Source organism: Mus caroli, unplaced genomic scaffold (genome assembly GCF_978045245.1).
Source record: "Mus caroli unplaced genomic scaffold, Mus_caroli_1 scaffold_2, whole genome shotgun sequence".
In the NCBI taxonomy this organism is placed as follows: Eukaryota; Metazoa; Chordata; class Mammalia; order Rodentia; family Muridae; genus Mus; species Mus caroli.
The window spans coordinates 142,428,643-142,453,676 of record NW_028227257.1 but is presented as its reverse complement, the minus strand read 5'-3'; the positions used below and the strand labels follow the sequence as shown (position 1 = coordinate 142,453,676).

The 25,034-nt window shown below is 45.7% G+C and overlaps 1 long non-coding RNA gene across 3 annotated transcripts in view; it reads left to right on the top strand.

Annotated features, from left to right (window-relative positions):
* The window catches only part of LOC147005933 (uncharacterized), a 67,396-nt gene that overhangs the window by 30,119 nt on the left and 12,243 nt on the right, over positions 1-25,034 (top strand). The window lies entirely within an intron of this gene.

The window sequence follows — 25,034 nt, the reverse complement described above, 5'->3', positions numbered from 1 at the left end:
TTTTATATAATAATATTCATTCATTATCGTGACATTATCATCTTTTCATTCCAAGTGTCATTCATCTGTGGGTTGTTTCAATTGCCTTTTTTTTAAATAGATTATTAATCCAATTTAAGATATGTCACACATAGATAGATAAAGATTTGCCCAAACCCATGGTAGAGAGATGGGATGGGGAACTGGATTGCTTCAGCATGTTCAGGGATGGAGCTGGGTTAGGGCTTCCTGCCTGTTGGATGGGTCTGGCCCTCACGGGCTTCTCTGATGGAGAGAATAGACAACCTTTATCTCCTCAGCACAGAATGACTGACTGAATTCTCTCCATTGGAATTTGGGCTTAGATCTTGAATCTTTATGTGGCGAGAATCAATTGTTCTAAGAGTCCCCTCCCTATAAGCACAATGAAACTATGAATTTTAACCCTTCTCTTCCAGAAGTTTCCGGCTCAACCACTCAACTTCCTATATAACCTCAGAATTTTTTTTTTTAATCTTAATGCTACCAGGCAGTGATGGCACACATTTTTAATTCTGGCACTCAGGAGTCAGAGGCAGGTAGACCTCTGAGCTCAAGGCTACAGAGCAAGTTCCGGGACAGCCAGGGCTACACAGAGAAACCTTGTCTCGAAAAACAAAAGAAACAAAAGTCTTAATGGGAAACACTAGCCCATGCCCAGATGGAGCGTGTAGTTTCTACTACCCTGCTTTAAGCTCTTGGGTGGACCACACCACCAGCCACTGCCCCTGTTCCCTTGGATCCACAGATGAAACACACACACACACACACACACACACACACACACACACACACACACACAGAGCTCATTTTTAACCTGCCTTATGGTTTAGCAGCTGGTCTCTTCTAAGCCTCTAGTGGCTAACATGCCTTTTCCTTCACTCCTTGCTCAACACCCTACATCTGCCCTCAGCTTAGTTGTGGATCTAATCACCCACCTGGGGAAGAGGCCAATGGCCACTCCACCCAAGATCTCACGTGGCTGGTGACTCTCTCCCTCTGAACCCTGGCGAATCCTCTTTCTTCGTCTTGTGTCTCCTAGCCTGCCTGTGGGGATCTGGAGGTCCTGCATCTTTCACCCAGCCATGGGCCGCTTTATTAATCAACGAAGAAACCATTGGAAACAGGACCTTAAGCACACACACCCACATTCCCAATCAAAGCATCAGAACCACCCCTGACACCCAGGTTCTCTGCAAGAGCAACAAATGTTCTTTCTTGCAGAGCCAGCTCTCCAGCCCCTCCTATCTGTTTTTTCAGGAGACAATGTGCCTCTTTTAAAAAAGCTTTTAAAATATTTTCTATTAGATGTTTTCTTCATTTACATTTTAAATGTTATCCCCTTTCCTAGTTTCCCCTCCAAAAATCCCCTATCCTCTCCCTGCTCCCTCTGCTCACTAACCCACCTACTCCTGCTTCCTGGTCCTGGCATTCCCCTACACTGGGGTTTAGAGCCTTTACAGCACCAAGGAACTCTCCTCCCATTAATGATTGATAAGGCCATCCTCTGCTACATATGTAACTGGAGCCATGAGTCCTTCCATGTGTACTCTTTGGTTGGTGGTTTAGTCCCTGGGAGCTCTGGCGGTACTGATTGGTTCATATTGTTGTTTCTCCTATGGGGCTGCAAACCCCTTCAGCTCCTTGGGTCTTTTCTCTAGCTCCTCTACTGGGGACCCTGTGCTCAATCCAATGGTTGGCTGAGAACATCCACCTCTGTATTTGTCAGGCACTGGCAGAGCCTCTCAGGAGACAGCTATATCGGGATCCTGTCAGCAAGCACTTGTTGGCATTCACAATAGTCTGGGTTTGGTGACTGTATATGGGATGGATCCCCAGGTGGGGCAGTCTCTGGATGGCCTTTCCTTCAGTCTCTGCTCCACATCTTGACTCTGTATCTCCTCCCATGGGTATTTTGTTCCCCCTTCAAAGAATGACCAAAGTATCCACACTTGGGTCTTCTTTCTTCTTGAGCTTCATGTGATCTCTGAATTGTATCTTGGGTATTCTGAGCTTCTGGGCTAATATCCACTTATCAGTGAGTGCATATCATGTGTGTTCTTTTATGATCGGATTACCTCACTCAGGATGATATTTTCTAGTTCCATCCATTTGCCTAAGAACTTCATAAATTCATTGTTTTTAATAGCTGAGTAGTATTCCATTGTGTAAATGTACCACATTTTCTGTATTCATTCCTCTATTGAGGGATATCTGGGTTCTTTCCAGCTTCTGGCTATTATAAATAACGCTGCTATGAACATAGTGGAGCATGTGTCCTTATTACATGTTGGAACATCTTCTGGGTATATGCCCAGGAGTGTGCTTTTTAAAAAGGAAACCTTTTATTACTTCTTTGTGGTTTTCACACCATGTGCCCCAATCCCACTCATCTCCCCATTTCTTAGTATCTTCTCTGCCCTTGCAGCCTTTTCCTCAATAAATAAGTAAATAAATAAAAAGCAAACAAGCAAACAAACAAACAAACACTTCCCACAAGCATTAAAAACATCTAGTTGTGGAAGTTGTAGTAGTGTGTCACTGTATATCTTTTGTCTACACATCTTTACTTGCAAATGTCCATTGCAATGAGTCATTGGTCTGGTTTAAGGCCTTTGGCTTTTGCTACACTATCAATTCTGAATTCTAATCCAGACTCTTCTCAGATATCCTGTGTTGCCCTGTGTCATGGAGATCCTGCAGCTTTGGATCTGCAGGGCTGGCCCCTCCACAAGCTCCAGCAGTTCATAGGTGGGGTAGATGTTGGGGTGGGCCAACTCAAAGCCCTGGATCTAGGCCTGGATGGTAGCTGAGTTGGTGAGCTTGCCATCTCTCCTACACCCTCACACAATGCTGCAGCCAGTAAGGGGCAGGGTCAGCTCTCATGAACTCAGGGCCAGCTCACCCACACCCATGCCACCAGAGCCAGCTCTACTGTGTGCCCAGGCAAGGTGTGGGGCCTACCCTCCAGAGTGTTGCACTGGTGAGACATGGAGCCAGCTCTCCTGAGAGCTGCAGCCTGTGAGGGGCAGGGCCAGCTCTGCACACCCCCTGGATATCAATGTGCTCCCAGGTGGCAGCCCAGCCCAGAGACAGCCACATGACCTTTAGTGGTAACCTGAGCCACAGACTTGGACACAGACCCCTGCAGCTGCGTGGCCACAGACCCAGACATGGCCCTCAGCAACTTCATGGGCTGGGATTTCACCATGGCCTCAGGTGGCAGAACAGGCTACCCCTCTTTACCCTCGAGTCTCCAGTCCCATCTCTCTTTATAATGTCCAAACGGTTCCACTTCTGTTTCTCTCCCATCTGTCCAACACATACTTGCACACTGTAGTGGCTTCTGATGTGGGTGATGCATGCAGCTGTCAGGCCTCTGTGTGACCTCTTTTGTCTGCACTGTGTGGTGTGGAGGCAGGCAGGCCTCTGGGAGTCCTCCCTAACCTGCACTGCAAGGATTGGTGGCCGGCAGGTCTCTGGGTGTCAAATGTGTTTTCAATAAAATGGAAGTCTTGTGGCCCCATCTCTCCATTCAGAACCTCACCTCGCCATGAGAAACAGCTGTGTCGCATTTGTGATTTGTGTGTGTGGAGGGGGGTGTGTTTTTGTTGTTGTTGTTTGTTTTTGTTTCTTCAAGACAAGAGTTTCTATGTGTAGCCCTGGCTGTCCTGGAATTTACTCTGTAGACCAGGCTGGCCTCAAATTCACAGAGGTCTGCCTGCCTCTGCCTCCCATGCTAAGATTGAAGACATAAGTGACACTGCCTGGAATGATTTGTGGTTTTCAAAGTACCTCTTCAGCAAGATGTAATGCACATTTTCTTAGTTAGGGTTTTACTGCTGTGAACAGACACCATGACCAAGGCAACTCTTTTTTTTTTTTTTTCGGTTTTAAAATGTTTATTTTATTTTTTTTAAAAAGAGTTATTTATTTATTTATTTATTTATTATATGTAAGTACACTGTAGCTATCTTCAGACACCCCAGAAGAAGGCATCAGATCTCGATAGGGATGGTTGTGAGCCATCATGTGGTTGCTGGGATTTGAACTCAGGACTTTAACCACTCCTTTTTTTAAAAAAAATTTTTTTATTACGTATTTTCCTCAATTACATTTCCAATGCTATCCCAAAAGTCCCCCATACCCTCCCCCCCACTTCCTACCCACTCATTCCCACTTTTTGGCCCTAGCGTTCCCCTGTACTGGGGCATATAAAGTTTGCATGTCCAATGGGCCTCTCTTTCCAGTGATGGCCGACTAGGCCATCTTTTGATACATATGCAGCTAGAGTCAAGAGCTCCGGGGTACTGGTTAGTTCATAATGTTGTTGCACCTACAGGGTTGCAGATCTCTATAGCTCCTTGGATACTTTCTCTAGCTCCTCCAATTGGGGGCCCTGTGATCCATCCAATAGCTGACTGTGAGCATCCACTTCTGTGTTTGCTAGACCCCGGCATAGTCTCACAAGAGACAGCTATATCTGGGTCCTTTCAGCAAAATCTTTGCTAGTGTATGCAATGGTGTCAGCGTTTGGAGGCTAATTATGGGATGGATCCCTGGATATGGCAGTCTCTAGATGGTCCATCCTTTTGTCTCAGCTCCAAACTTTGTCTCTGTAACTCCTTCCATGGGTGATTGTTTCCAATTCTAAGAAGGGGCAAAGTGTTCACACTTTGGTCTTCGTTCTTCTTTAATTTCATGTGTTTTACAAATTGTCTCTTATATCTCGGGTATACTAAGTTTCTGGGCTAATAAGGCAACTCTTATAAGGACAACATTTAATTGGAGCTGGCTTACAGGTTGAGAGGTTCAGTCCATTATCATCAAGATGGGAGCATGGCAGCATCCAGGCAGGTATAGTGCAGGCAGAACTGAAAGATCTTCATCTGAAGACTGCTGGGAGAAGATTGGCTTCAAGGAAGCTAAGATGTAGATTTTAAAACCCAAGCCCACACCCACAGTGGCCACACTCCAAATAGTGTCACTCCCTGTCCTAGGCATACTCAAATCACCACACACATCTATAAGCCTGGCACTTGGGAGACTGCGGCCCCAGGGACATAGCAAGAGCGTGTGCGAGAAAACAAACACCTTTTCCCTAAATCTTTTTTGCTAAGACATAGTTTGACTACAATGGGGTTCTTTTCTCTTAATGACATTGGAAGAATCTGATGCTTGTATGAAACTGTGAAACTATCACAATCAAAGCACTGCAAGTTGATTCTTTCTGCTCCTTTGTAGTCAGTCCCCTACTCCTCTGGCCTTGGATAAACATTGTTTTGTGTCACTATAGTTTTGCCTTTTCTAGAATTTTCTATAAACAAAACCATACAAATACATTGTCTTTTATGTTCAATTATTTTTATTCAGCATAGTTTTGAGATTCAAACACGTCTTTTTAAATTTTTTTAATTAAGATTTATTTAATGTATATGAGCATCTTGTTGTTGGCACACCAGAAGAGGGCATCAGGTCCAATTACAGATGGTTGTGAGCCACCATGAGGTTGCTGGGAATTGAACTCATGACCCTTGGAAGAGCAGACAGTGCTCTTGACCACTGAGCCATCTCTCCAGCCCCCAAACACATCTTTATGTCTATTATTCTGTTACTTTTTTTGGTGAGCAGTAACTTCAGTTGTGACCATAGAGTAATTCATTTTTTCATTCATAAGCTGGTGGACATCTTGTTTGCTTTCTAGTGGGGGTTATGCGTAACCATGAGCATTTGCTACCCACACTCGTGTGGACAGATGCTCTGTTTCTCTTGGGTAAGTTCCTGGAATAGAATGGCTGTGCTGTAGGATAAGGGTAGTTTAACTGAGTAAAGATGACCTTACTGGCCACCTCACAATTTTACCTTCCCATCAGCAACCTATGAGAGTTCCAGTCACTCCATGTGACTGGTGCCAACACTTGGTGTTGTCAGGTTTTTTTTTTTTTTTATATTTACTGTATCATGGCATGTCCTTATCATTTTAATTGTATTTATAAAATGACACTAAAAGCTGACCATCTTTTATGTAACTGTAACCATTTATACATCTTCTGTGAAATTTCTCCTCAAATGTATTGATCATATTTGTTGTTTTTCTTGTCTTATCATCACATTGTAAAGATCCTTAATACATCTTGGACACATCCCTCCTCATTTTTTAAAAATTCTTGCTTTATTTTTATTTAATAACAATATTATAATTTTCATATGTGTGCACATATGCATGCTGTGGCATAGTATGGAGATCAGAGGACAATTTCCACATTGTTAGGTCATCCCTGAGAGTACATTTGTCCCTGGTCATTCGTATTACCTGTTACATAGGACTCCGTAACATGGTCAAAGCATGATTAATTAATCTACCCTCCTTTGGATTATTAAGACTGGGTGTTCCCTATGTTTTGCTCTCATAGTCAGTCTGTAATGAACCCTCTTGCTTCCCTCCTGACACATGCACATATTTTCTAACCCACACCTGAAAGAGCACAGAGCTGTAGACCTTGACATTTCTTCCAACTTTCTCTTTAGCTCTATTTATCTTACTATTTAGCTAATGTGCTGCATTTCACATTTGAGCACTTATTTTCAATTTCCAAGATTATGCTGGGTGATGGTGGTGCACACCTTTAATTCCAGCACTTGGGAGGCAGAGGCAGGTTGATTTCTGAGTTTGAAGCCAGCCTGGTCTACAGAGGGAATTCCAGGACAGCTCGAGCACACAGAGAAACCCTGTCTCCAATATATATATTTCCAAGATCACTTAAGATTTATTTCATAACAGCCCATTCTGAGATTATGGGAACATTTTCTTCTCCAGTCTCCCAGGTTAATAATTATTCTACTTTAAAGTCCCCAGCTCATGTTTGCTTTCTCTTTTTCATTTTGGAGACAAGGTCCAGACTGGTCTTAAATTCACTATGGAGCAGAGGGTGACCTTGATCCTCCTCCTTCCACCTCCCAAGCTCTGGGATAACATGAGTGCAGTGGCTGTCATCCCTGCACATGGTTTACACAGTGCTAGGGATGGAAACCAGGGCTTCATTATAGTTATGTTTGCCCTCGTAATGGGTGTCTTAGTTACTGGTCTATTGCTATGAAGAGACACCATTTTAAACACCAACTGGGAACCAAACATTCAAATATATGAGTGCATGGGGCCACGACACAAACCACGTCAATGGGTCTAGGGCCTTGTGTTTGCTTAATCTGATGCCTCCCTTTCAAGTGATTGACCATTCTTGGTCTTCTTCCCCTATCTGTCTATCACTGAAAGATGCTATGGACCATGAGGGCTTGTCTCTGGCAGCCACAGTGAGAGAGTGCCACCGGTGCTGTGTGTGGATGGTGATCTCCATCCTGTTTCCTCGTGGACCACTGGCTACCCCGGGGCCCAGCCCCACCTTTCAGAGCTAGTGCTTCCTCTTACTGATCTGGTGATTAGAAAGCGAAGCTTCTGCTTGCTCATGCTCAGGATGGCTCTGGGCTCCTCTGCTGTGCCTGATAGGCCTTGGTCCTGTCCACTCTGGTCTTGGGCAGTCCTGAAACCAGCCTCACTAAGCACAGGGTCTTTCCTCTCCTGTGTTATAGATTGTAGATGCCCTGACAAGCTTACTTACTTCCATCTTTCAGGGATCCATAAAGTCTCTGACTGTACTGGCTGGTTTTGTGTGTCAACTTGACACAGCTGGAGTTATCACAGAGAAAGGAGCTTCAGTTGAGGAAATGCCTCCATGAGATCCAACTGTAAGGCATTTTTTCAATTAGTAATCAAGGGGGAAAGGCCCCTTGTGGGTGGGACCATCCCTGGGCTGGTTGTCTTGGGTTCTATAAGAGAGTAGGCTGAGCAAGCCAGGGGAGGCAAGCCAGTAAAGAACATCCCTCCATGGCCTCTGTATCAGCTCCTGCTCCCTGACCTGTCTGAGTTCCAGTCCTGACTTCCTTTGGTGATGAACAGCAGCATGGAAGTGTAAGCCGAATAAACCCTTTCCTCCCCAACTTGCTTCTTGGTCATGGTGTTTGTGCAGGAATAGAAACCCTGACTAAGACAAATTGGTACCAGCAGAGTGGGGTATTCCTGTGACAACCTGACCATGTTTTGGGGAGGACTGTGGAAGGACTTTGGAACTTTGGGCTTGAAGATCCATTCGTTGTTAAGAGCTCTGTCAGATGTTGTGTAGGAGCTTGGAAGGTAATGCTGAGAACAGTGCAGAAGATGGAGGCCTGGTTTGTGAAATTTCAGGGGGAAAATTAAAGACTCTCTTCAGGGCCATTGCTGTTTTTATTGTGAAGATTTTGTAGTTCTGGTTAGCTGGGGCTGAAGAATCAGCTGTGATTAACAAGATACCAGAACTACTAAAGCAAAAACTTTGCATTACTGGGACTATTGATGCTGGTTAGCTGGAGCTAAGAAATTAGCGGTGATTAAGAAGAGACCAGCATCGTTGAGGTGACATCTTCTGGGAAGTGTTTTCTGAAAGCACAAAGAGGCTGTGTTCCAGAGATAGGCAAGGTTGTACTCCTTCTGCAGTGGGACTTGGTAATGTGTAAGGGTCACCCAGGTGGTACTGGTTTTGAAGGCATGAAGGGGTCACACAGCAGCTCAGGCTCGGCACTGTGAGAGGCCATGGAAGGCCATTGGTGAAGGTGCAGCCCCAGTTGTAATTGAAGGCCCAGGACTGAAGAGGTCATGCAGTGTTTTGGAGATGCCAGTACCACGAGATGACCACCAAGAGCAGCAGCAGCAGTGGAGTACAGGCATCTGGAGCCCAGAGGACGACGTGTGTGCTACAAAGGGCATGGCTGGAGAAGTGACCCAAGCCCTTGGAGGAGCCCAGAAGATTGTGAGTTGGATCCCAGACGTTGGACGGTTGGAGACTGATTTTTGCTTTGATTGTGACTGTGCCCTGATATTTTCCCTCCTGAAGGAAGAAACTGTTTTAGTGGAGCCCACAGTTAAGAGACTTTTAATTGTAAAAAGACTGGATTTTAAAAGAGATGGATATTTTAAAGAGGTTGAAATTTTAAGAATATGTAAAGACTGTGGGACTTTTAAAGTTCTTTAGATCTTGGGGATGAATAAGAATGTAAGGGTTGAGGCTTACTAGTGATGTGTTTGTGTGTCAAGTTGACAAGGGGTCAATTGTACTGGCTGGTTTTGTGTGTCAACTTGACACAGCTGGAGTTATCACAGAGAAAGGAGCTTCAGTTGAGGAAATGCCTCCATGAGATCCAACTGTAAGGCATTTTCTCAATTAGTGATCAAGGGGGAAAGGCCCCTTGTGGGTGGGACCATCCCTGGGCTGGTTGTCTTGGGTTCTATAAGAGAGTAGGCTGAGCAAGCCAGGGGAGGCAAGCCAGTAAAGAACATCCCTCCATGGCCTCTGTATCAGTTCCTGCTCCCTGACCTGTCTGAGTTCCAGTCCTGACTTCCTTTGGTGATGAACAGCAATGTGGAAATGTAAGCTGAATAAACCCTTTCCTCCCCAACTTGCTTCTTGGTCATGGTGTTTGTGTAGGAATAGAAACCCTGACTAAGACACTGACTTACTGCAAACTCCTCTCTTGTTTCTTAGTTTTTGCTTTTTTTTTTTAAAAAAACAACTCTGAATATATAAGTACATGCATTTTTTTTCTTTAAAAACTTGTTTAGATGTACAATTATTTATTTACTTGTGTGTGTTGGAGGGGGGCTGTGTGTAGCATAATGAGTGTTTGGTGTTCATATCATAGGACAACTTAGGGGAGTTGGTTCTCTCCTTTTACCATGTGAGTCCCAGGGGTAAAATTCAAGCCACCAGTCTTGGCAGCAAGCACCTTTATCCACTGAGCCATCTTGTGGGCCCACATGTTTCTTTTTCTACAGTAATTAGAGATTCAGACAGGACTGTGTACCAGTCTTTTATCCAGTCTTCCTCTTGCCTTCCCCGCCCCCTCAGATGGAGTCTCACTATGCTGGCCAGTCTGGCTTTGAACTCCTGCTCTAGCCTCCTAAGGATCTGGGATAATGGGTATCCTCTGCCATCCTGTGTTTATCCTTTTGAGATTCTGTCGCTCCTGGGTCCTCTTTGGATCTCTGACCTCAGTTCTCTGTGCTATATGTATCTTTAGCTACCTGCATCTCTCTGTCCAGAGCGTGGCCCCCGTTTCTTTCTCTGTGACTCCATCTCTATTCATGTCTGTCTGTCCCGGTCCTTGAAGCCCCTATGTGCCCTCAACCCCTTGATCTTAGTGGCTGTTTCTTATCAGTGCCAGGTTCTGGCCCCCATGGCTGGCTGGCTCTGGAGCAGTTTGTGGGTAGGGGAGCCCCAGATTGCTGCAACGTGGAACAAGCATTTCCAACACATGCTCTCGCTGGCAGCCTGCCACCACAGCCCACTGCCTGCCAACATCACACTTCAACTTAAAGAGGGAAAACTGCCAGACCAATGTTTTAGCTACAGCCCCGTGTCACGGCTGCATGGGGAATCTAGCAGCAGCCCCTGCCAGGAGCTAGAGCTGTGAGGAGGACTGGAGAAGGGGCTTGGGCTGCTGGAAGGTGCTGGGGATCTGAGCCCTCACCTTCCTTGGTCCCTCTGTTTCTGTGCACCTGGATATCTACCTGGAATTTTCTCTGGGTTCCAGCTTAACCCAAAAGCCTAAAGACCTCCCTGGGAGGAAGACCATTCCCTTCCAAGCCCTCAAGCAGTTTACCAGGGTCTCGCTTCCTGTCCTCTCTGTCTCTCTGTATAGTGTATCTTCTCCATGTGTTGTAGTCACAGGGGAGGTGCTAGAATCCAGTGAGATGATTGGTTTTACTGGTCAGAAATTAAAATGTCAGAAGGCTGTGTGGAAACTCTTACCCTGGCCATTCAAGAACCAGCGATGGTCCTGAACTCCTGATCCTCCTGCTTATACCTCCCAAGTGCTGGGACAACGGGGTGTCCCACCACACCTGGCAAAAGATCCAGTCTTACCTAGAATACATCCTTTCCTATTGCAGACACATCACCTATCAAAGCACACATTCTAACAATGGGGGTGGCAATGATGGAAGCCCATGGCTACCTGTGCAGAGCACTGTTCCCAGAAGCATAGGTCACCAGTTTTTCCATGTCCCTGGGAGATTCTTACCTCTACCTCTGCATATTTTTTCTAAAGTCACTTCCTGTCTTCATAGAGGGACCTTCTTGTCAACCCCAATCTATGTTCAATCTAGGTGTCCCTTCTCAGCAGTCTTTTCATCTGTCCATAAACTATCTCAACATCATAAAATACCCAGCACTGTGGAGCAGCAGATACAACTTATGACTCCCAGTGTCAGTCTTCCAGCGTGGCATGAGCCCGCCCACCCCAGACCAGGGTCAGTCTCTTTTTAGGGTTACAGAGACACCAACTGCAGCAAAGGTAAAATCTGTATGCATGCATGCACAAATGCTCATGTTAGCTAGGTTAGAATCATCATCCTTGAATACTGAGACTATCTGCCTACCTAGCAGAGTAGCAGACACTCATGTAGGAACATCTGCTAGTGTGAACATCATGAAGTTCCCAACTCTGCCGATACCAACGTGCCCATCTGTCACTAGAGCCCACCTGGTCCCTTGGGATGCTTGGGAGACCCAGAAGGAACAGGTATCACTGAGGACACATAGGTGGCAGGAGAGGTAGAGCCGGAAGGAGCCACCTGATCAAACTGCCAGGCCTGGGTATGTACCAGCTGCCAATACAAACAGACAAGCAGTAATAATCACACCCTCAGAAGCCAGCTTGCCTGTCCCGCTTTCCTGAGGACATCACCTGCACAGCTGCTCCTAATCAAGGGCCATTTAATTCGTTCCCAGATCATTGTCTGCACTAATTGTCTTAAACAAACCCAAGTTCATTGCACCTTATTCCCCAAGGGCCTGAAAGACTTCTAATTACCTGTAGGTGGTTCTTCATGCAGCCTGGCTTCATTAAAGATCACAATATGTTCCCCTAATAGGTTTCCCATTAAAATCCAATGGGTTCCCATCAAAATGAGTTATGTCTCTGGAAAAAAAATCCACTAAAATATATTTTAATTAAAGTGAATTAAATATTGCATATGTCTGTGTCAGCCAACAGGTTGTACTTGAGGCTGATGCCAGGAGAGGGGGGGGGGCGTAGAAAAAGGCTCACAAGTGGGATGAAGGACTTTGGAATAAGGGATAACAGTGGCTTGGCCTTCCTAGAAGGGGGACAAGGGGCAAGCCTCCTTATCAGTGTGAGCTTCAGTGTACCCATCCCAAAATGCTGACTATACTCTCTAATTTAGAGCTATTTTGATTAGGATGAGATGACAGACGACGGGAGGAGGGTTCACACGTACAAAGATGTCACTACTGTTACATGATATCCCAAATAAGTCTTGTGTTAGCCAGCACTACTGGGTAACGACCATCACTCATCTTAAGAGTTTATAGTGACAGACCTTCATTTTTCACAAGGACTTCGAATTTTAGCTATGGCTTTACAGCTGAAGTCACAGTCCTTCTCTGGGGCATGTCTTTCTGAAAGCAAAGAGAGGAGTACAAGAGGCCAAACAGTGTAGGAACAGGCTGAATCATGCAACTGTAGTCAAAGCTTGTCCCAGGCTCTCCAAGGCCTTGTCTCTCACTTTCTTACCCACACTGTTATGCTCTGCCACACTGCAGAGAACTATATTGTTGCCTCCATGAACAGGGCAAGGGTGGGGCTGCATAGTTCTCTCACGGGGAAAGGAAAGAATAACTGTTGATAATAAAACCTTACTCCACAACCTTATCACTGGGCATGATCACAGTGTTTTCCAAACTGCCTGATGAATAGAACCAGGGAGGTGGGGGAGTGAAATTATAGACAGTGTTTCACCGAAGAGATCCTAAGTCTCTATGGAGGGTCCTTTAATCTGTTTGTTTTTGTTTTTTGAGACAGGGTTTCTCTGTGTAGCCTTAGATGTCCTGGAACTCACTCTGTAGACCAGGCTGGCCTTGAGCTCAGAAATCTGCCTGCCTCTGCCTTCCAAGTGCTGGGATTAAAGGCATGCTCCACCACTGTGTGGATGATTGTTTGTTTATTTGTTTAATATTATCAGATCACAGGGGAGACAGCACCAAAAGCATGAGAACTGAATTCCAATCCATGTGAAAAAGCCAGGCATGGTTGCAAGCACCCTTAACCCCTGAGCTGTGGGGTAGAGACAGGAGCATTCCTGGGCTTGCTGGCCACCAGGTGAGCTTCAGGTCCTTGAGAGATGCTGTCTCAGGGGAAGAAGGTAGTGAGTAATAGAGGAGGGTACCCAACGTCTTCCTCTGGTCTCTTGAGTGCATGCATCTATATATTCACCACACCACACGTGCACAACATTATAGAGAGATCCACGCTATAAAATAGCATACAAGAACAGGCTTTTAAACAACTGACATTTCAAATTGTTTCCACTAAGGGTCATCACAGGATGATTTCTGAATCTCTTGGAATCCAGACCCTTGTTTGTAAAGTGAGAACATGAACTAGAGTCGCTGTTCGCAGGTCTGGGCCAAGCAAACCTTCACTAAACCCATCCACCCCGTGACCCTCTGCAGTCTCCTCCATTATCAGTGACCTATCATAGTGGTGTATTTGTTGATGTTGATGAGCCTACGTCAACATATCTTTATCACCCAAAGTCCATAGATTAGCTTAGGGTTCACTCTTAGTGGCTTTATGGATTCAGACAGATGTAAAATGTCACATGTCTACCATTATACTGTCACACTCAAATGCTCCACTGCTCTTTCTGTGCTCTGTCCTTCCATTCCTACATGACTCTTATTTTAAAAACACCAACAATAATACTAACGATGACAATGAAGATGTCCAGATATGTGCATTGCAATAAATGCTAAACTCTAAGAAAAGTAGTTTTAGGACAAGCAAGAGAGTAACTGAGTGGTTGAATGGTGAATGCCATGGAAGCCTGACACCTGGGTTTGATCTCCCAGCACCCATCGTGAAAGAAGAGATCTGATCCCCCAAAAGTTGTCCTCTGTCTCCCACTTACACACATGGAATGTGTGTGCTTGTACTCATACACACACACAATAACAATAAAATTTTTTAAAATGGGATGGAGTTTTTTTTTTTTTTTTTTGGTTTTTCGAGACAGGGTTTCTCTGTATAGCCCTGGCTGTCCTGGAACTCACTCTGTAGACCAGGCTGGCCTCGAACTCAGAAATCCGCCTGCCTCTGCCTCCCGAGTGCAGGGATTAAAGGCGTGCGCCACCACGCCCAGCTGGGATGGAGTTTTGATAAAGAAAGCTATGTAACAATCCACACATAAAGGTGGTAAGGAAAGAAGTCAATGTGCAGCAAATGAAGTGGTTCAGGGTGCTCCAGACTCCTTAGGAGCCATCCTTGGCTTTAGTTATGGGTTAGATTCACCCTTAGAATTTAAACAATTCCCTGGGCCTTGGCTCACCTCCTGGAGACTCTGAATTCATTGGATGGGGTAGAGGAGTGATGGTCAGGCATTCTGGATCTTTCCACTGGGAAAGCTGACCTGAAAAGCCACTGCCCTAGAGCCTACTCGGAACAGAGGATTGGCCTCTCTGGAGAGCTTGTCAGAAATGTGTCAGCTTAGGGTCCACCCTGGAGCAGAGCCATTTCTCAAGAGCCCTAGGTGATTCAGTGTACAATAAGTCTGGGAAGGCCATCCCAAAGAGGCTGCCCCTCCCCCACCACACACAGTGTGTCCCCCGACCTCTCAGCCCACGAGCCCAACGGGGTTGGACACATCTTCGATTGTGGACAGTTTTCGCCTCTCTTTGCTTCCACTGTGACTTTCCACACTCTGTCTTCTACTTTTCTTTCCCCGAGTCTTCTCTGCTGACCTCTGAAAGCATTTTATAGCTGTGAAGACAGCACAGCACCCGCTTCTCGACTTCTTTCTTGATCTCACCCTTCATCTTTAGCCATCCTTACCTGATTCCATGCTGGTAGATACCATCTACTAATTAGCATCCGCATGACTACTGAGCTGCAAGAGGGGCTGGGAAAAGAATTGCCCTTTGTCAGAAGTAACTTCAGGGACCTGTGACCTGTTCAGCTCTACACAGTGATAGTGACCTTGGTGTCACTATCTTGAACGGCATGTATGTATGTATGTATGTATGTATGAATGTATCTGTGGGTGGGGGTGGGGTGTGTGTGTCATAACTAATGTGTAGAAGTCAAAGGATACCTTGCAGGAGTCAGGTCGCTCTTTCTCCATTGTGTCAGTTCTGGGAATTGAACTCAGGTTGCCAGGCCTGGCAGTGAGCATCTTTCTTTACATGCTGAGCCACCTCCTGGGTCCGTGAACCTTCAACAAGGGTCTCTGTGTCCTTGGCTGGCACTGGGTTTGTGCTTGTTCTCATCTGCATCATTTGTTCTGTAAGTGGTGTCTGATCTTTCCTCCCACTAAGATGCCTGGGATGGAGAGGCCCCAGTGAAGAAACTTGGAGTTCATAGTGGTAAAACACCCCCATGATGTTTTTTCCCACCCCAGATTCGTGTTTCTCTAGCTTTTTCCCTATTGGCAATAGCACCAGCATCAGCCTGGTTTGCCACCAGCATCCTAGGTCATTGTTTTTTCCCCTCCACATCTCTCCTCTGAAGACACTGTCTCCTTTCTCTCTAACTCAAGTATCCCTTGTCTTTGCCTCCTGCTGAAATATTTGCAGTTGTGTGGATGGTTGTCTTGTGTGTGTGGTATGCATGTGTGTGGTATGCATGTGTGCAGGTGTGCGCACCTGGGCATGGGAATGTGGGAGGAGGGTCTGGGGCCAGAGTTTAATGTCAGGATGTTTTTCTTTAATCACTTCACCTTGTTTTTTAAGTCATGGTCTCTCACTGAGTCTGGAGCTTGCTACTTTAACGAGACTGCTCTCGTTTCCTCTTTCCTTGCATGCCCACCCTCCACCAGGTTGAACGTCCTACAGTCTTTTCCCCTCTTTGACCTTTGTACATGCTGTTCCCCCTCCTCTCTTAGGCCACACCCCCTTGTCCCAGCTATATCGTTCATCATCCATAAGGCTGACTTCAAGCTCCCTGCAGCCTTTGGCCCCATGCCACTGAGAAGCTTGCCGTCTCTTGTGATCCCTTCACCAGGAGCTGCCTAGCTATACCTTGTGCTTGCTGCGATGCGTCAGGGTTACTGTCCCCTTCATGCTAGCCCACCCTTCATGCTAGCCCAGGTTGTACCACCACCAGCCAAGGCATCTCTTTTGCCAGCTCCTCTGAGCTGGGCCATGATGGAGCTGACTCTTGTCTTCCCAGCTTTGCACGCAGTGACACATGCCTCTCTGAAATGAGCACAGGAGTCATGGAGAAAGCACTTATACCATGGGAACCAGCAGAAGCAAAGCAAGGTCTCTCTAGGTCATGCTGAGAGAACTGGCTTAGTGGCACACACTCTGTCTACACTCTCAGTGCTCTCTCAAACTCTTCAGGCCTGAACAGCCACATTCTGGACATAGCTGAACCTTCTCTTCTTTAGGATGAATCTGACTATGTGGTTCGCTGGGCCCAGGCACCAGGCCACATATCTCCCACATTTCATACCCAGATGGTAACTGGAGGTAGAGACTTAGAGAGGTCATTGGAATTAAATGAGGCCATGAGGGTGGGTCCCCTAGGACAGCCCTATAAGGAGAGGAAGAGAGGCAGTGTGTGCTTGCCTTGTCTTCCATGGAACATGTCAGCCTGTGGCAAAAAAAGACTTCACCAGATGCCAGTGCCATACTTTTGGATTCCCACATCCCATAACCACACCCTAGATAAGCCCACGTTCTTCCCAAGCTATCCAGTCTTGGGTATTAAGTTATAGTAGCAGAAAACAGATAAGGGTAAGACTCTGGCCCTGCCCCGGGCCTGATTTCCCAGCAGAAGGCTCAGCCACAAGCTGCCGTGCCCACCCAGCTCAGAGGCAGCTCTTGAGGTGTGAACTTCAGGCTCTGCCTCTCACATAGGACGCATTGAGTCCATTGACTTAGGCTGACGCTGAAAGGGCAGACTGGTTGGCTCCTCCATCTTGTGTACTTGTTCCTGCCCTGTTCTCTGTCCCTGTGGGTCCCCAGCTAGACTTTTCTGTGACCCAGAGAGCTCAGTTTTTCTTGTTAAACTCTGAATTGGCTAACTGGTTATTTATCCAACATTTTAATAGTTGCAATGGTAATACTAGTTAGTTGAATCAATACTTAATAAATAGTTGCTATTTATTGGGTATTTTTGTTATTGTTCCAGACTTTTCATAAAAGTTTACATTTGCATAGATGGAGGGAGTAGGTGTTCTAAAACCAGACTCCCATTATATTAGGATTATATTGTCCTCATAAAGCCAAACATGGGCCCTGGATCCATCCTGGGAAAGAGGGTGGCTGCCCTTTGGCTTTGGTGATATATATATCTGGCCTATTGCTCATATAGAACTCCTATGTTCTGAAGAGGCAAAGAGATAGGAACTTGTAGGATGCTGACAAGTCTGTCACCCTGGTGACAGTGTCACTGCAAGAGGTTTGTGTGGGCTTCAGGAGCAGACAAAAGCAGCCTGTGGACCATGCCCTACTGACTGCCAAGTTTCAGGCACTTGTTCATTCCTTCATTCATTCATTCATTCATTCACAGGGACCCTGTGCTGCCTACAGGGAGGTTAAGTGGCAGGCAAGACACTCAAGGCCCCGTCCTTAGGAAGGTTATGTTTGAGATTAGAGACAGATAAAAATCAAGCCTACAACACAGGCAATTACAAACCTCATTAAGTTTCAAAAGGAGAAACAGGATGTGGATGGAGAACAAAGGGAATCTATGCTCGACTGCAGGAGGATCAAAGACATCTTTGAGCTGGACCTGGAAGATGAGGAGGAGTCAGCTAAGGGAAGGCAGAAGAGCTGTGTAAGCAGATGGCACAGCATGTGTAAAGGGCCTGAGGCAGCAGGAGGCAGGAGACTAGAGAAGGCCTCATGGGCCATGGCTCAGCCATCACTGGCTTCCAACCCTCTGAGCTGTGACAGTGGAGAACAGGCCTGGCACAGATACGGGACACTTAGAACTTTGCTGAAGGAGTGGGTAAGGGAGGCACCTCTGGAGGAGCAGAGGCTGAAGGTAGAAAGGCAGAGAGGGGCTTGTAGCTGGGACCAGGAAAAAGCAAGGTGTAGGTCAGAAATTCAGAAGGAGGAACAATGGCCAGAACAGAACAGTAGGACCATGTAACAGGCGTCAGAGGATGTCATGGAGTGCTGTGTTCAAAGTGGGATCCAAAATGGCTCTTGGATTTCTGTCAGGGATTTTCTGGCAATCCCCAAGTGCCTGAACAAGGAGTTTAGAAGGTTTTTATGAGTCTGAGTCACTCCGGACAATAAAAAGTTATCTAACACTTGCTGATTAAGCATTTTGACATCACCCCCTCCTTCAAAACAGCCTCTGAAGATACAGAGGCAGACTCTGGTCTACAGAGCAAGTGCCAGACAGCTAGGGCCGCATAGCAAGACCTTGCCTATAAATAAATAAATAAATAAATAAATAAACAAACAAACAAACAAACAAATACTGGAGAGGTGGCTCAGTGATTAAGAGCACAGAATGTTCTTCCAGAGGACCTGGATTCACTTCCCAGTATCCACATGGCAGTTCACAAAACACCAATGCACGTGATAATAAATAAATAAACACAAATAAAATGATAAAAATAAAAAAACAAACACTAGCTCTTACTCTCTTGTTCCTCTCTTGCTCTTCCCTTTTTGCTCCACTCGGTTCCTCCCTCCACTCCCCCATGTGCTCATGGCTGCCTTTACTCCTCTACTCTCTCTGCCTTTCTCTGCCTCTACTACCATTTTGACTCCCCTCTCCATGCCCTAATAAACTCTGTTCTATACTAAAACAAAAAACAAAAACAAAACAAAGCCAAAAAAACCCAAAAAACAGAAGAAAAAAACCCCACTAAAGTAGGCAGAGGTTACATCTTGGTTCCCAGTAAGGGCAGAGATGTCACTCAATAGCAGACAATCTGACCCAGGGTTCATGTTTTGGAAAAGTACCCCCCCCACACACACACAATCATGTCTGTTTGAAACCATCCCTGAACCCTGACATTTTTCATCTGTATGGTACCTCTGACAACCCCTGTCTATTGTGTTCCTGTCATTGATGAAGTTGTTCCAGAAAGGAACTGTGAGTGTGGCTGTTGTGAGGTGTTGATCCCCAGAGATGTTAGCAGGAAGCAGGAGCCGGGAGGGGGCAACTGTAGTGTACTGAGGAGCAGAGATTGGACCAAAGAGCAATTTTAGTTCAAGCCTTCCAGAAAACTCTGGGAAGGAGGGAGGTCAGGTGGAACTGCATAGACTCTGGACCAAGTAGCTGATGTACTTCTGGGGCACTGCCCCCCCCCCCAGGACTGTTAGCATGACCCAGCCAGAGCTGAGCACAGCCCTGTGGCCAATGGCCTCAAGCAGAGGCAGGGCCTAAGATTCTGGGGATGGAGGTGGGGGCATGCACATCCCATCAGCCCCCCCCCCAAGAAACAATTTAAGGGAGAAAGGAGTTTCTTATCCTTAAGGTTTGAGGGATAAAATCCATCATGCAGAAAAGGCAGCTTTCCTTGGGAAACACAAGTCACACCCGCACAGGTGTCTGCTTATGAACCATGCAGCGGCTCTCAACCGCCTGCACATCGCTTGGCCTCCAGGGCTTTCCAGAACCTTAGTGCAAGCTTCTATAGCTATCTTACTCTTGCATTCTGTGTGTTTGCAAAACCAGCACCTTGTGAGTGATACCACCCTAAGATGTAGCTTAGATTCTCTGCACTGTTTCTCCTGCCTGTGTTTCCACAGGGCTGGGATTATAGGCACACTCCCCCACATCCAGCCTTCTGAACACTGTAAATCACCTCGACGTAACTACTCACACCCAAAACACTGTGAGTTCCATACACAGCATGGGTAGGCTGTGTGCTTTAGGAAATAATGCCCAGGCCATGGTGGCACACGCCTTTGATCCCAACACTCAGGAGGCAGAAGCAGGTAGAGTTCTCTGTGAGTTTGAGGCCAGCCTGGTCTACACAGTGAGTTTCAGGACAGCCAGGGCCATACAGACAAGCCTTGTCTCAGAAACAAAACAAACAAAAATAATGGGGAGAAAGAAGTTGAAAGTGTTCACTACAGATGTGGGATTTTCTTTTACAAATATTCAATCCACGTCTGTTAATCTTGCTGATTAGGGTCATTAGACTAATGGTTTTGTCTCTCTTTCTCTATCCCTCCCTTCTTATTTTATTTCTTCTCTGCCTCTATACCTCTATCTCTTTTCCATCTCTCCCTAGTTCAGGAACAAGATCAACCCTGCTTGCTTGTCTGTTCCTTATCCTAACAAAATCAAGCCTGCTTGCTTGTCTGTTCTTTATCCTATCTTTCTGTCTGTCTGTCTGTCTCTCTCCTAATCTCTCTTCCTCTCCTCCATGGTTTGTCTGTGCCATGGTCTCTTACCCTGTCCCTTCCCCTTATAAGCTTGCTTCATCCTCTCTGGGACCTGGACGTTGCTCTGCTTTTCCATTTGAATCTGGCCAAATACAGCCACCTCAGTCCAAGCCGCATATCTCACTTCAAACACCCAGACAGGAAGGAAGCCCAGCACTTCTGCATCCCAATGCCCAGGGCACAGCTGGAATCTAGGTCCATTTCAAGTCTAACCAACTGTTTTCAAGAGATGAGAGAGACGAGAGACAGATATGGCTCCCAGCACTTTACATAGAGGAGTAGGGTCTTAGAAAAGAGATGTTGAGAGCCATCCAGAAGGACAAAGAATGACCAGCAGGACCTGGTCAAACGTGGGTTTTGACTGCAGTTCCAACTATGGTCTCCCCCTTTTGTCCATGATCATTTGAACCTCAGGACAGTGACTGAGGCTCAGGACTTGGGAAAAACACTTATTGGGAGCCATGTGGTGATCTTTCAGGATCCCTGAGTTTAAGGCCCAACTATTTTTTAAGCTTGTCTGGGAAAGTTGGACAAGTCCTTGATTTCTCTGAATAGTTTTATCATCTGCAAAACAAAATTCTGGGTTCTCAGAGCTGTGATATTTTAGGACCTAATCTAGCAGCACATCCCAGCTGGTCTGGATTGTCACCTGCTGGGTGAGTGCTTCCCTCCCATCTCAGCACAGAAACAGATTGAAGGGTCTGGGCCTCTCAGGGAGGAAGTGGAACCAGAGGCCTCTGCAGCCTACACACACACACACACACACACACACACACACACACACACACACACACGATTGAAATCTCCACTGATGTGGCCTCTGCCAGTGACTCAGTGCTTGCCCTATCTGATTGTCAGGGTCGATTCCTAGAAGTTGAAGGTCATTCTTCTACAGTCATTGCCACAACTTCGTACCACAAGGCAAGTTCTAATTCTGTCTCTCCACCACAGAATTGGGAGGACGAAGGTGACAATGCTTGGGGTTTTCCAGGAAAAGTCTGGGCTGTAAGTCTGAGGGCCAGGCAAGACCCCAAACAGTGAGAGGCCAAGGACCAGTCAAGTCACGGGGACAGAACAGACCTGTGGAGAGAGCAATGGAGACAAGCTCTAGGCTCTGCCAGCTGGCCTGTGGGACCTGGGATTTCTTAGTCAGGTGCCATCCTCCAGATTTCACTTTCCAGAGTAACTGCTGTTGTGGCTCATACAGTGTCTATACATAGCCTAGAAGGTAAATAGACAGAGGGCAGAAATCAAGTTGGAGAGTGGGTCCGTTGTATCACCCATCATGTCTAATCTTTTGACATTGAGATGTGACTTGGTCATCTAAAAACTTCACACTAAAGAACCATGCAACCAAGGTCAAACACACATACATACACACATATACACACACATGCACAAATATGCACAGACATGAACACATGCACAGTCACACATTCATGCTTGTACACCACATGGGTACACAAACACATGTGCTCACACATGCGCATGAGTGTACACGCACACACACACACACACACACACACACACCTTCAAGTTGCATGCTAAAGGGCCTAGAAGCTGGGGTAATTGCCTGACATATGCAAGTCCTTGGGTTTAATCTTTTTTTTTTTTTTTAAAGTTACTTGGAAGCCTGTTTTTTTTTTTTTTAAAGATTTATTTATTTATTATATGTAAGTACACTGTAGCTGTCTTCAGACACTCCAGAAGAGGGCGCCAGATCTCGTTACGGATGGTTGTGAGCCACCATGTGGTTGCTGGGATTTGAACTCTGGACCTTCGGAAGAGCAGTCAGGTGCTCTTACCCACTGAGCCATCTCACCAGGGTTTAATCTTTATCTCTGTGGGGGTGGAGTAGGGCTAAGTAGGTGTTGTGACCTTACAATGCCTATGCACTTTGCATGCTACTTAGTCATTTCATCTTGACAATATGTTAGGTGACTGCTGTTCTATTCCTCCATTTCACAGACAAGAAAACAGAAGTATGGAGATGGTGAGCCACTACATAGTAAATCACTGTACAGTGAACTCCATGAGGGCTGCTGATTCATCAAGGCATGTGCTTGCATTCAGCAAACATGCTCAGTGTGTGAAGGGTCACCTCACATGTATGCACAGGAAGGAAACCTTTGATGGCAGTGTTCAGAGCATGTGACACTCAGTAGAAATGGATTCATTCATGAGCAAGTGACAGGAAGGGGACAAGAATGAGAAGCCTTTCTATGCCACCACAGGTAACTGTGTGACCTAGCCTGGCCACAGTCACCTTCCTCTGTGAAATCCCCTCACACTAACATCTCCCCCATTTAGTTCTTCCCTTCTGCTTAAGTTCTGCCATTACTGTATTTCTCTAGTAAATGCCTTCATTGACTTCCAGTCCATCTGCCCCGAGGTGATTGGCTCAGCCTTCACCTTATCATATTTTACAGGTATCAAATTTACTCTATTTACCAATACAGTGCCAAGACTGGATAACAAGTAGAGCCAACCAGGACCAGTTCCATGTGGGCGAAATCAGCAACATTGGTTCATACCACAAAATTCCCATGCCCCAGTGTAACTAGCTGAAGAGTGGGAACAGGCACAGTCAAGGCCCCCACCCTCACCCACACTCCAAGAAGCCCCTGCTCCCACCCCACTGACTCTGGTCTTTTAAAGCACAGTTGAAGAAGATGAGCTTTGTATGTATTTGGGGGAAAATCCTTAACTTTTCCTAGAGGTTTAAAAAAATAAAATAAAAATGCTAAGCCAGGCGGTGGTGACACATGACTTCAATCAATTAGAGTACTCCAGAGGCAGAGACAGATGGATCTCTGTGAGTTCACGGCCAGCCTGGTCTACAGAGCTAATTCCACTACAGCCAAGACTGCACAAAGAAATCCTGTCTCAAAAAACCAAAGCAGCCGGGCGTGGTGGCGCACGCCTTTAGTCCCAGCACTCAGGAAGCAGAGGCAGGAGGATTTCTGAGTTCGAGGCCAGCCTGGTCTACAAAGTGAGTTCCAGGACAGCCAGGGCTATACAGAGAAACCCTGTCTCGAAAAACCAAAAACCAAAACAAAACCAAAAACAAAACAAACAAACAAACAAATAAAAAAAAACCCAACCCCAAGCAAGCAAGCAAAAACAAAAGAAAAGAAAAATACAAAAAAACAGTGGTTAGTAATTCTGAGCAGAATGAATGTCCAGTACTGACATCCATCTAGCCTTTCTGGTTTAATATCTTGGAGCTTTAATTCTAGTAATGAGCCCATGACACAAGCCTGAGGATAAGAGTTAGGATTCAGCAGCCATGTAAAATAAAACCAGCTCAGTAGAGCCTGCAATCCAGGTCTGGGAAGGCAGAGAGAGAAAGGATTCTTAGGTCTCACTAGCCAGTCAGCCTTGTCAAGTTGATGAGCTCCAGGTTCAGTGAGAGATCTTGCCTCAAAGAATAAGATGCAGAGCAACTGAGTAAGACACTCTCTATCAACCTCTGGTCTCCAGATGCACAGACACGCATACCCGCCCCCAACACACACAGGATGTATAAACACACACACACACACATGCACACGCACATACACACTGAGAGGAATGTCTACACAGCCATACACTATACAGACAAACATACAATGAGTTTCAGTTAGTTAGTTACTTAGTAGGTTGGTTTGAAAAAAGGAAGGTTTTCTTTTCATCATTGTGACTGTGCACAAAATGCAGAGTGTCATGGCACACATGGAGAGGTCTGAGGACAAATTCATGGAGTCAGTTCTCCCCTTCCACCTTTGTATGATCAAGGATTAAACTCAAGTCACTAGGCTTGCATGGCCTCAGTGGCTCAAAAGCATTTTAAGCTCAAGTTCTTAGAGATGACTTTAAGAACAGTTTTAGGCTTACAGGAAAAGGACCAAGAGGTACATAGAATGCCTAGGTATTCCCCCAGCCACCACCCCACTATCCCATACTGACTAATCTCTGACTACATGTTGTATTTGCTTCAGCTGACAAGCAATATGAAAACACACTCATTAACTAAAGCCCACCGTTTATGTGGGATCCACCCACCAAGTTGCATGTTCTACATGTCACAAAGAAATATAATGACTAATGGATACAAACTTAATATATTCATGATGAGTAACCCCTGATGGTAAATAGCAGTCATTACAGCATCATGCAAATCAGATTCACTGCCCAAGTCCCCTGGGTCCGACCTCTGACAGCCACAGACTATTTTAATGTCACTATGGTTTTGTCTCTTCCAGGATTTCATAATGCTGGAATTATAGAACTAGAGCCTTTTCAGACCTATCTATTTCTATTAGTAATTTGCATTTATTCTTTCTCTATGTCTTTTTCATGGCTTAATTTCTGTTGCTATAATAATGTCATTACTATATAAGTATACATTATATAATATACATAAATATGTAATATATAATGTACCTAAGTAAATTTTCTGTTGTAATCATTCTTTGTGTACATGTATACATGTTCATGTGTGTGTGTATGTGCTCATACGTTGAGATTAGAGTTTGTCTTCTGAGATAGGGTCTCTCAAAACAATAA